This window comes from Neolamprologus multifasciatus, chromosome 13 (genome assembly GCF_963576455.1).
Source record: "Neolamprologus multifasciatus chromosome 13, fNeoMul1.2, whole genome shotgun sequence".
NCBI lineage: Eukaryota > Metazoa > Chordata > Actinopteri > Cichliformes > Cichlidae > Neolamprologus > Neolamprologus multifasciatus.
The window spans coordinates 8128320-8141087 of NC_140451.1; the positions used below are offsets into that span (position 1 = coordinate 8128320).

The window sequence follows — 12768 nt, forward strand, 5'->3', positions numbered from 1 at the left end:
ATTGTTTCTGTCTAGCCTGCTTTTTGCAGAACAGTCCAATCAATATCCCGTTTACCAGTAGGGATGCTGTGATTCAAGTTTTTCTCCATTGATTTAGACTGTGGAAAGTTTGAAAGTGGCATCAGTGTTTCCCACAGATTTATGGGCTATTTGTGGTATTAGTGGGGGACGGGTGCCAAGAAAAAAAATGTACACACTTCCCTAAATGAGTTATTTAAATGTCTGCAGATATTTTATCTGCCTAACAATTTATGACAATAATAACTGAGCAAACGGATCAGCTGCCGCTCTAGTAAGTTTTGTTGGTGGAGACAGTCTCCAGTGTTGGACTGTTTGTTGAAAGTACTGGTTCTGGCCTGTAGCCTCAGAAGTGTCATTTAAATATGACCGCAAACGAAAGTCCATCAAAAGAAAGAAGAATAAATTTACTCAAATCTGTGAAGGACAGTCGGAGAGAAAAAAAATTTATAGTTTTTAAAAAAGAAAATTTTAATTACAGCAAATTAATAAAATCTTAGACAACTTGAGCAAAAACCACACAGGGAACAATCGCTACAAATAGTTACAGCTTACAGAACAAGACAGAAAACTGTATTTAACCTGCAGCCGGCAAATTAGGTCACTGTTCTGTACCGATACAGATCCAGCTCTATTATCAAAGACAATGCAGTGATAATGCAACTGTAGCATTTAGGCTACTTCTCTTATACAAAGGTGCATCTACAAGAATATACTTTGAATGTGATATGAAGAACTCGCACAGATGTCGAGTAAATCTTTGTAAATAGAGAGCCATGCTGCAGAGAATCAAAAAGGAGATGTGAATGTGGACTCTCTGCAGGAGGCTGTATCATACATCTTAAGGCAGTCAAGACGAAGAGGGTGCAAGATGAGAACACTTCAGATGATAATTCTGCACTGCAGCATGGGGACTCTCGCATGCACGGCACTGTCACAAAGAAACATCATCTGGACCGTGTGAAAACTTCTGAGGTTACCATGGCAATCAAGCCTTTTGTGTGTGTGTGTGTGTGTGTTACGTTACGGTGGTGGCACATCATGTAGTCCCTGCATTGGCATAATTAATTCTGTGTGATTCACAACTCCTGGGCCAGAATCTGCACGTTGTGCATTCATCTCGTCTTCTCTCATTAATAAAACACAGGGAAGGCGTTGTGTTAGGTTTACTATCTATATCCAATAATTATGATTATCTGGAGCCAGACCACAAATATAGATTGTCTACACTTTAAGTCAATGTTAGTGTTCTCCTGCAGCATGGAGTCAAGTTTCTACTGTGAAAGGAAAATGGATTTACTGAAAAGCCCTGCATGACTCCTCAAAGGTCATCAGGCCAAAGCAGCATCATGAAACCAGGTAGGCCTCTGTATAACCGCTTAAAGTGAAGTTACTGCAAAACTACAACCACTGCTTCTACAGCTGGATGCCTTTTAAAGCTTAAACTATTCTATAAACGACAGTATTGGGATTTTCTGAAGTTCTTTGAGTTCTGAAAACCATGAAGGACAAGCATTTTTACAGAAATTTGCAGATGGATTAATAATGAAAACACTCCGTTTTTACCTTGACATTTAAAAAAAAAAAAACAACTAGGTAATTCAGGTTCTATTAAGTGACTCACATAAAATGTTACTGTGGTTGGGATTCTTTGTATTGCAACTGAGCAATAAGGAAACCAACATTTCTTAGCAAAGGTTCTCTTGCATCACAATCCTAAGAGTAAGACTTGCTACCCAACAGCCCCTGGAGCAATGGTAAATGGACTGATTCTTATATAGCGCTTTTCTACTCTCCCGGAGTACTCAAAGCGCTCTATACAACACGCCACATTCACCCAGTCACACCCATTCTCACAAGCACTTTATCTATTACTTAGTGCTATCTAACTACATTCACACACATTCATACTCCGATGGATGCATCGGAGAGCAACTTGGGGTTAGTATCTTGCCCAAGGATACTTGGCATGCAGACTGGAGGAGCCTGGGATCGAACCTCCAACCTTCCGATCAGTAGGTGACCTGCTCTACCTCCTGAGCTACAGCCACCCCGTGATTGCATTAAGGCAGTTATTTATCACAAGTTCCCGTACAATAATCAGTGAGACATGAAAACAACATGTTCAGAATAACCGTTCAAATCAATAGTTAGGGGATTTAGTCCCAAATAAAGGTTTAAAATGCTTCATTTAGGATAAAAATCACAGCAGGTTGTAGCTCTGACATGTATTATTAATATCTCTAGCTGATTCTCCCAAAGCACTGAACAAATGCCATGCCAATTATATATGCAATTTACAATTACGCCTCAGACCAGCAGTGGTGAAAATGATCGCTAAAGCCGCATTCACGCAGGCCTAAAGACCGTCAGAGACCCCATGGTAACCACCAGTCGCAGAATTCACACTTTTCGATAGCAACCGGTGGTTCACGGTTTAGAAAATAATTCATTACACTAGTTACTACATCAACTCTGCATTACTCTGTAAAACAAAACCCATTGTCACTTACCGGTTAACAATATAAACCTGGGACTTTGTGATTGCTGAAGAGTATAGTAACATGTTATACCTGCACTTGTTAGTGGAGGGCCACTGACTAGTCTTTACGCATTGGGGTTGCTGCACTACAGTTGCTTTAGTTGCTAGTAGGTTGCTCGAGTCACATACTTATTAGCAAAGCTGGAGAATGTTTTCTGGCAAATCAGCATCTTCCATGCAAACTGCCACTGCAGAAATCTAGTGACCTAGCAAGTAACCAAAGTAAGCACAATGTGGATTTAGTTCAGCACCCTGATTACAACAGATTTTAGGGTATTTCCCAGATGAAAGTGTCATGAGCCTCTACTATATGAACCTCAGCAGTGACATTATAACTGGTGTTACATTGTCAGAGGAGCAATATGACTAGGTCCCGTTTGCCTGTGTGGCTGCTGATTGGCTCCTTAGGGCCAGGGATCGATGACACAACAGAAATCGCCAACTTTCTCCTCACCAACTTCATTATTAAAAAAATACTTTTTTTCTTAGTATTTTTACATAACACTTCAGGAAATGTTAAACTTGCCTACACTTTTGAGATAGTTTCCACTATATTATTAACACTTTACAAAAGCTGATGTGTGAGTCAGTGTGTAGACAGCTGCTCCCTGCTTCTTGTAACCAGTCCCTATTAAGAGCCGTGTCTCAACAGCCAAGCCCAACCACCATCTCCGTGCTTTTTCAGTGGGACCTAGTTTCACAAACCACTGGGCCGTGACACATTGTGGTGAAGAAATGGACCGCGCTCTGGGGTTAAAATGCCGTACTAACCTTTCGACTGTTAGCAGAGGGATACATTAGAGATCTATTTAAAGCACAGTGGGAAATGGAGTGTAGTGGCGGGATAGGAAGAGGAGTCACAAAGAGCCTCTAAGATAAAGGACAAAAGCTCTATACTGTCCAGCAGTGTGATTTTTTTTAAGGTAGAGGTACTGATGTAGGAAAAAAGATAACTACACTCTTTACTTTTAACCCCTGAAAGGTGAAAAGTACACAAAGGGCTGAAAAACGCATGTTCACTTCCTATGCCAGCTGTCCTCACATTAACACATAAATGTATGTGCTTCAGTGGGATGGTGTGATTTCAGGAACTATTTAATACGCAGACATATGTTGCCTGCATGTATTAACTTAAAGAAAGAACCCGTATAAGTATAACTTACAGTGAAACAACAGAAGGCAATGAGATCTTATAAACGAAGGAAAGAAAAGAAACAGCCAAGCACAGACCAACTAATGCCAAACGGTGCTTGAGGTGACTCATGACATGCATAGCGCCGTATTTAAGGACACGGACACTGTGGCCCAGTTTTTTAGGGTTTTTTTCACCTTAGCAGCTCTGATTTGAGGTTGCGGCACGACACTTCATGCTTTGCCCCAGATACACCTGACTTCTGTAAGTCTTTACAGGTATAGAGGACAGAGCTGTGTATTCAGTTCAACAGTCAGGTGTGCACTCACGTGATGCCCAAACCAGATTTTCTAACTTCAAATAAACGCCTACACCTGTAAGTAGCACTGTGGCTGTTTATGCAAACCTCAGATTTGTGAAGTGAAGCAGGTTTGTTTGCATAAATCCTCCCCCTGGGGTATGTGGGGCAGCTGGAAGGGAGGAGCCTGTGTCAAATTTAATAGTGTCACAATTCGATGAGAATGAGAAAAGGGATGTGTGTTTTTGGGTGCCACTCTAGCAAATCGGTAAATCTGCATGTGTGGAAACAAGCACTAGTAAATGAGAAACTTATTAATTAGGGATAAGAGATTAAGGGAAATATGGTTAAATATGCGGATCAGTGAAGGAGAAACCTGATTTTCAGCCATGTGTTGTGTAAAAGTGTTTCTTAGTGAGCTTTTATAAGAGCACGTGGCATGGCAGACTTAAGACACGCAAAGTACTGCTTTGTGCAGCTGGATGAAAGGGAAGATTATTATGTTTAGTGTCCAAAATAATTAAACCCAAAGCCCTTGGGCTTGGGCTTTGGGTTGGGAAGAAATCTGATTACTGACAAACTGCATGTAAACCTGGGTTTTAGAGACATAAACAAGTTCTGATTTTCTGCCTTACCCCAATTTCCCTCAGTAAGTGTATTATGTGTATGCATGCAGTGTGACAAACTCTCTGCCAACACAACTGATCCCAAAACAGCAACACAAAGAAGAAGAGTGACTCTGGGTGGTTTGACAACAAAGAGGCCCACCAAACCACCATGCCCGGTGTCACTTCCTCTGATCTCAATCAGCTACCTAAAAAACTCAAGTCTGTAAGAAACAGGTTGCCTTCACAGACTTTGTAAAACATGCTGACAATGAATTGATGAGGTTTTTCCTCCACAATAGCCTTTATGTTGTACTAATCTTGTAATATCTCATTGTAGTGGTGGCAGTAGGGATGGGTATCGAAAACCGGTTCTTGTTGAGAACCGGTTCCCACTGTTTCAATTCCTTGGAATCGTTTGCCATTTTTGCAAACGATTCCCTTATCGATTCCAGTCGCCCCGAATGACGTCACCACGTTGCGAAGCGTCATTTACCTGGCAGGAAACATGGCGGCTCAAACGCTAAAAAGTTTGGTTATACTTTACGAGAACGGATGACAACAGGGCAACTTGCAATACTTGCAAAGTAGATATTTCATTTAAGGGAGGAAACACTACGAATATGCAAAAGCATTTGCTCACAAAACACACGATGACCTTAAATGAATGTCGTGTTTTTAATTCCGCTCCGGACTCGTGAATCTCAACCCAGCAGCAGCGGTAACGTTTACACGTCCTCTCCCGTTAATGCGGCAGGTAAATAATCAACTAACAGTGCATATTATGTTAGCGCGATCTGCCTTATTACAAAACCATTACTGTGCGTTTAGGTGACCATGATGAGAGACAGAGTCTGGCTCAGATGCTGGCAGTTCTCGCTGCAGTCTACCGTTAGCGTCTCCTTTCAGGCCAGGATAGACGAATGTCACCGAGCAGTGACTAAGTTTGTGGTAAAAGGCTTGCACCCATTTGCCACAGCAGATGCCCCCGATTTTCGGTAAGTGAATGTGTTTAATTGTAGGCAGGGACATTATTGGATATTCTTGTGTAATTGCTACAAAAGAATATTTATTTTATTATTTTACATTCACAATTTTTTTTCCTGGGGTCCCTGTGACACCCAATTGAAGAGTCGTAGGCTGAAACTGTTAAGATCTCACTGTTGGGTTTGTAAGGCCATGTTACTCCTAAATTTCTATCTTGTTCAAAGAGAATATATAAAACAAAGATCTAAGCTAATTGACCTTAGTGTTCTCCTTTTTTTAAAAAAAAAAAAAAATCGATAAGAGAATCGATAAAGAATCGAATCGTTAAACAGAATCGAAAATGGAATCGGAATCGAGAAAATCTTATCAATACCCATCCCTAGGTGGCAGTATTATTTGGTTTTTAAAGTTGTATTCATCTTTAATACACAGAAAAATCCTGATTTCTTGAGCACCAACGTCTTTCAGGTTTCACCAAAATAAGGATCTTTCCAAACCTTAATCAAAGTGCTTTTGGTGTCGAAACCCAGCCACAGACAGGACTGTGAATGCTAACGCTGGTGTCTGTCTTCAGCAGTTGTGTCCTCTGTACCCCAACCACTTCCTGCCAAGAGTTTAGCAGATGGTTTATGTTTTTAGATTTCTAGGATTTGAAATAAGCAATGGCACAATGGCCCCAGTAAAAAGGGTATTTTAGGCGAGCTGACAGGCCAGTAACTGGCCCGTTTGGTGTGCGTCCACCAATCACAGCTACAAGCTGACCTATGAAGCAAACTGGCTTAAGCAGCTCTCCCTAATCAATTATTTCACATTAAGTAAAATAATTTTTCACACACACTGAACAAAATAATGGATTCATTCAATTTGAAGACAAAAACAAATGGTCTTTTTTAATTTAAGCAGATTTCTTTGAATTTGAATTACCATCCAAAATGAAAAAAGCAAACAAATAAATAAATGTGAACTGAACTAAATGCACCACAGTCTGGAAAAAAGTGAGCTTTTATGGAGATGCAAACGTAATGAAAAGGAACGTGCCAGAAGGCAAAACGAGTCCGTGATTACAAGACAGAACAAAGCACAATAATCATCAGATCTTAAATATCCTGGTTTAACAACTGCTGGAGGCCAAAATTGTAACTGAAATTAAAATTAAATTAATTGCATATCAGAAATAAAGGACTCAAGTAAAAGTGTTTCACTTGCATTTGTGAATAATTTTTTTTGATGCATGCAGACAAACTTCAAATGTTTCATTGCCATTTCTAAATTTACTGCACAACTATGAAACTCAAAGTCACCATGCACAGTAAACACATCTTTAAACATCACGAAACCAAATTAATTAGTTCCAGAGAGCTGATTCATACAGCTCCTTGATTCCTTTTGTCCTGTCCTCCTGCCCTCAAACCCTTCTCGCCACTTGGCTGCCCCTCCCAGAGCCTGATTCTGTCTGAGGTTTCTTCCTGTTAAAATCTTAAGTCTCATATAAGACATCAGTGAAAGCTGAGCTCAAACTCTGGAACAAAGATTATACAGTGGATTTCAGTAGATTCCCAGCTGTGTGTATTCTCACTGAACCTCTGTGTTCAATCTATTATTTTCTGCATTTTCGTACAACTCTGTATTGTTAATGGCCTTAGGCACATTTTCATAGTTTTTACCACTTAGTGAAACATCCTTTTCCAAAGTGTACATGTCTGCTAAGTTGTTTTCACTCTCTGGAATATCAGTACTGGGGTGCTTTTCAAGCACTGCAGCATCAACAGTTTCCTCTGCGGTGGTCTCTGGATCATCCTGAGGCAAGTTTCTAAATAGTTTTCAGCTAAACAGTTTCAAATACTCGAGTAGTTTTTAAATTCTACCACATTACATTGCACTGCAGTAAATATGTTTATGTATATAATAAGGTACTTTTATTTGTTTCATTACTATGAGCTACAATGTCATTAATGAGGACACATGATGACATTTCCACAACAAAACGTGATTTCTGATGTTCTGATTTAGGCATATTTCTCACACTGAAATGTTGCATATCATCAAAGCATTCTGATATTATTATACAATAACCTGAGGAAACAGAAAATGCAGTTTTTAAATGGTTATTTCAATTATTACAGGAAGAAATGCTATACAAACCCACTTGTCCCTATAAGAAAAGCTTAAAAAAAAAGTAAGCTTTTGCATTATGTGTTCACTCAGCTTCTCTTTGTCCAATATTAACATTTATTTCAAGATCTGAAAAATGATAGTGTCACAAATATGCAAAAATGAAATCAGGAAGGAAGAAAATACTTTTTCCAGGGTGCTGTGTGTCTATGCAGGTATGGCAATAGCTGATATTACACAGTGTTTGCAGAAGAGCTATTCCCATTCCACAGGCGGACAAGTAGTCCTGGATGCAGATCCTGGTCCAGGATGCAGACTGTGGTGTGAGTCTGGAGCCTTGGACTTGAACCTGCTTGGATTGTGTGTGGCCATCCTGCAGACCAGTAAAGAGGACCAAAGTGGAGTGTGTAAAGCAGACGCTTGGAGCTTCTCCCCTGGTTCTTAGTTCAGCTATGGAGTTGGCTATTAATAAACAGTCTAAAACGTGTCATTGGGCAATAATCCGCCCAAAGTCCATGTAAAATATGAACCACGTTGTAACTTGGAAGAAAATGTTAAAAAGTAGGTATAGTTCATTAAAAGTAATTCCTGTATGTATGTATGAATCGCAGCTTTGTCCAGAAGCGACTTTTGTATGATGTTTTTCTGAGATGTGCAAGCCCAGGGTTCCTGCTGGGTCTGTGGATGTCAGAAAAAGCTTACTGCCGTGAGGACTGTGTGCGCCTGAGGCTGAGACATCTGCTGAACTGGACTTAGTGTGACGTATTACTCCTTGTACACTTAGGACAGACAGTGAAAATGTAGTGTGATGCTTAAAGAAGATTCAGAAGCTCAACTGCACTAATGTGGATTTAGATTTTTAGGTATTTGTATGGTGTGTAGCAGAATAACTGATGGAAAGTTGTTCTCTGCTATAACAAATATCTGCTGACCTATTGATTAGCAGGGGTTAGAAATTCTGAAACCAAGCCAGGAAACAACAATTTTACCACAGTTCATGCTTTTTTTCTGCACTCTGATACTCATGTGCACATTTAAGGTCCACAAGGCTCATAAAAGGTGATCACTGAGGTAACGAGTAATGTTGGATATCTGATTTTGTTATTTTTTGCTGTTCATGATGATGATGGTGATGATGTTATAAAAAAAAAAAAACAAAAAAAAACCAAGATGGTAAGTTTGTTGTTTCCAAGTGCTGTTGTTAGTAGAGCTGATCACCCGTTGTAATCATGGCCAAAATAGGAAACTATAACGGTCAAAGCTAACAGATGAGAGCGCTTGAAATGGAAACATTAACAGTGAGCACAAAAGTCACAGCAGCAACCTCTGCATGATAAAACTGAATTGTGAAAATTAATATGGTAATCGTTTTGTCAAAAAATGTTAAATGATATCATCTTAGGCCAAGATGAAATGAATGCCACTGGCACTGACATTTCTACTGCGAAACAGGCTGCGTCTGTGCTTTTGAACTTCATATGGAGCTTTTTAAAAAAGCCTTTCAAAAACAGCTTTAATCAAAAATATTTCAAGTCACTGAAAGATGAGCTTTACTGATCTCACAAAAGTATTTAAGATGCCAAGTTTGTGCTACTGGTCACGAGTTCGGCTACTGGTGAAGGGCAGGATCTGTGCCCCTGTCTGTCTGCAGCACTAATGTTTGAAGTTGTGTGTCATCTGGAGGACACGACAATGTCGGCATCAGTAGTGTTGCAAATGAGTATTTAAGTAAGGTTATCAGTTTTTCACAGGTCTACTGAGGACATATGCTGCCTACTGTAATGACAAAGAAATTGAAAAGTACTATAAGTATGAATTCTGCTAAAATCGCTACCAGCCATCATTAAACTACCAAAACAATAAAGCTTTTTGCTACCAACTACCAAGCATCCGAGCTGGAAGGGGTATGTGTTGCTGTGAGAGCAGATCCACTGTACAAACAGGAGTAGCATGCAAAGTCAAAGATAGCTACAGCCATCAAAAAGCTCCAAGTGGAAATCCTTCAAAGAAAACAAAAATGAGATCCTGTCTTAGTTCCAATAGTTACAGCTAAAAAAAACATTAAAAAAAAAAATCAAGCAGTGCTTTTGCTTGAAATGTGATCTAGTTACATTATAATGGATAAAATGTGATAATAACCATTTTAGCTGGAAAATATCTACCTCTTTATGAAAATCAAGGAGCCATTGAGTTTTGAGTGTTAAATCTTCCACGGTTATTCTTGCAAACTGCATTTGTGCCTCAACAGAATGAAAAGCTTTACAAGCACAGCAACAGTAATGGAGGCACTTTACGAACAGTCGGCAATCCCCCTGTTGTTGTTGGGATTTGTTTAAAGTACTTAACAAAAATCAAAACACGTAAACTTTAAAGAGTTTTTTGCACACATCCAACCACTTTTCCTCCTTAAAACAATGGAAATACACCTGACATAGAAACAATGCTCAGATTATCGGAAAACTGGTTTTAATTGGTTTCCATGGGCAATAAAAGTTGAGCTGGCTGCTAAACAGTATGCTGGAACTTAGTCGCTGCACAGATGCCTCACAACAGACACAGTCAAATACAGCACACACACACTGTCTAAGTAATGAATTAAGTAATGGGATTACAAACTACAGAGAGTTTACATCAGTCGGTCTGTCAGGCGACTTGTGTCAACTTTGTGATTAGCGATTTGGTGTGCGGTTGCATGAGCAAGGGCACCGTGGAAATGTACTTAGACTTTCAATAAGGTTTCCCCCAGAATTGGGCGAGAGAGTCCCGTTTCTGTCCCATCTTTCATGAATTTAGCACAGCAATCGAAGCGGTGGGAATGAGCTGAATATTGAGCTGAAGTCAAATATTGAACTCCACAGACTCCTGCAAGGGTGCCCAGAGGTAACACTTTCTTGACTTTATTAGATGCTCCTTTTATCAATTCTCGTCTTTCATCTCCCTGTGACAAAGTAGAGCGACTTCGGGGTCAACAACACAGCTCTGTGTACTCGCTCTCCTTATACAGGTCGGGAAAGAGCAAATTCAGTGTTTAAAAAGAAAGAAAAGAAAAACAGAACGAAAAGACAAAACTGTCAGCCGCTTTGACAGCCCGTTGCATTCCTCTTGTCCTAATCCATCCTCCCCACACAGACACATACACACACCTCGACAAGGAAGAGAGACCTTTATTCCCCCTGTTGCCACCTCAGCATCAAGCTGAGCTCATCTCTTTGATGACTCCTTGGCTCATGCAACTGGGCTGCTACAACTGTCATCGCCTGCGCATCACCTGAAGCAAACAAGATTACATAAGACCAGAGCGAGGGACAAAACAAGGCTGCTTTTATGAATCCGTCTCCTGCAAAGAGGTCTCATCTTTAATGAAAAAGCAACCGTCTGGGAAAAGGTGACATGTAACGTTACAGTATGAGCTTAGAAATCCTTCTTGGTGGAGCCTACTTTGGTAAAAGTGCAAGTGTCAATAAATGAGAGCTGAATTCCAGATATCGTTCATGCCGGCTCATTGTTAACAGCGTCCCGGCCTGGCGAGACGAATAAAGACGCCAAAGCTACTGCTAAACGTATTAGTAACACCAGCAATTTTCCTACTATGACGAGTCAAAATGCTGCGAAAAAGGTCGACTGAGAGCTGTCAACGCGAACAGCAGGTGCAGACAGCCGCACGTAAAAACATTGTTAGATGTGACACGCACAAGCACTCTGTCATTGTTAACATAAGTGGAGCCAGCTATGCAACTGCAACTAAAAACATAGAAAACAAACAATCAATCAATCAATAAATAAATAAATAAATAAATAATGTGACAGATTCTATTCATATTGTGTAATAATCTAATCACGTAATGGCAATAAATGTGGTCTAAATTGGTCATTTTTTTCTACACTTAATGGACAACATACTGGGCCATGTGTACATTACACCCACAGAAGCTTTTATTACATCCCATTCTAAATCCATAGTTATTTATATGGAGCTGGTTCCCCATTGCAATAGCAGCTCTCACTCTTGGAAAGTCTTTATACAAGATTTCCGAGTGCGTTTGTGGGAATTTTTGTCCATTCATCCAGATAGCATTTGCGAGGTCAGACGATGATGTAGGCTTGGCTTGCGATCTCTAGTTTTAGTTACTTTACCAAATTCATCAAACCGCGTTTTTTGCTCTGGAACAGAGTCATCCTGCATCGGCCGTGAATGCCATTGTGATGGCCAAACCCGTGGCCACACTCTAAAGTTGGTAACTTTTGTATTTTCATTCTTCATTTGAACATAGTAATACATTTTAGTTTCCAATAACTTTATTGATTGGTTTGGATACATTTGTTCTATTTGTAAGCGCGCACATTTAGTTTACTTATGTATTCATACTACTTCATTTTTCTTTATTTGCTGGACAAAAGATGGTAGCCAGGGTTTGAAACCATTAAATACAAAGAGGGATAATTAGACCACACCACCACTTCCTACTAAAGGGGAGAATGTGTGTTTTCTTTACTTTAAAAACAAAGTATATTTGAGTTTAGGGTTTAATGGGGTTTTTGATTTTCTTCTTTAGTGTTTAGTTTATTAACAAACTAGATTGTACTGCATGGTTTGTGATTTTACGATTGTGTTTTGTTTGTTACCCCTCATGTGTCACAATGGTCTGATCAGCCATTATATATACCCTTGTATGTCATTTCATGTTTAGGTCAGTTATGTTTGTTTGTGGCAGTCATTTGCCTGGTTAAGTTTGCAGCCTTTGCCTGAGTTCAGTTTTGTTTCTTTGACCTCTTTTATGAGCTCAACATTTATTACTTTTGTAAATATAATTTTTGGGGGTTAAATAAATGAAAACTATATTTTTCTAATAATTCCTGGGGATCCTCCTGTTTTTCCAACTCGGTCCATCACAGCCATGAAGGCCCTGGAACACAGTTATTATGCTGATGTTAATGCCGGGTTTAGTAATAGGCAATTATTAATTCAGAGAGAGAGCTGGCGACTTTCCATCAGTGCTCTGTACCTTTACATGGTCTGACACTTTGTAGCTGAGCTGCTGTGGTTCCTGAACCCACTCGACTAATTTTTAGAGAT

The 12768-nt window shown here is 39.7% G+C and overlaps 1 protein-coding gene and 1 long non-coding RNA gene across 3 annotated transcripts in view; one reads left to right on the forward strand and one right to left on the reverse strand.

Annotated features, from left to right (window-relative positions):
* The window catches only part of stk32c (serine/threonine kinase 32C), a 97038-nt gene that overhangs the window by 78439 nt on the left and 5831 nt on the right, over nucleotides 1-12768 (reverse strand). The window lies entirely within an intron of this gene.
* Nucleotides 2549-6923, forward strand: LOC146504984 (uncharacterized). The gene is made up of 2 exons (XR_014877780.1): nucleotides 2549-4937; nucleotides 5966-6923. It is a non-coding gene; the product is annotated as an uncharacterized LOC146504984 (long non-coding RNA).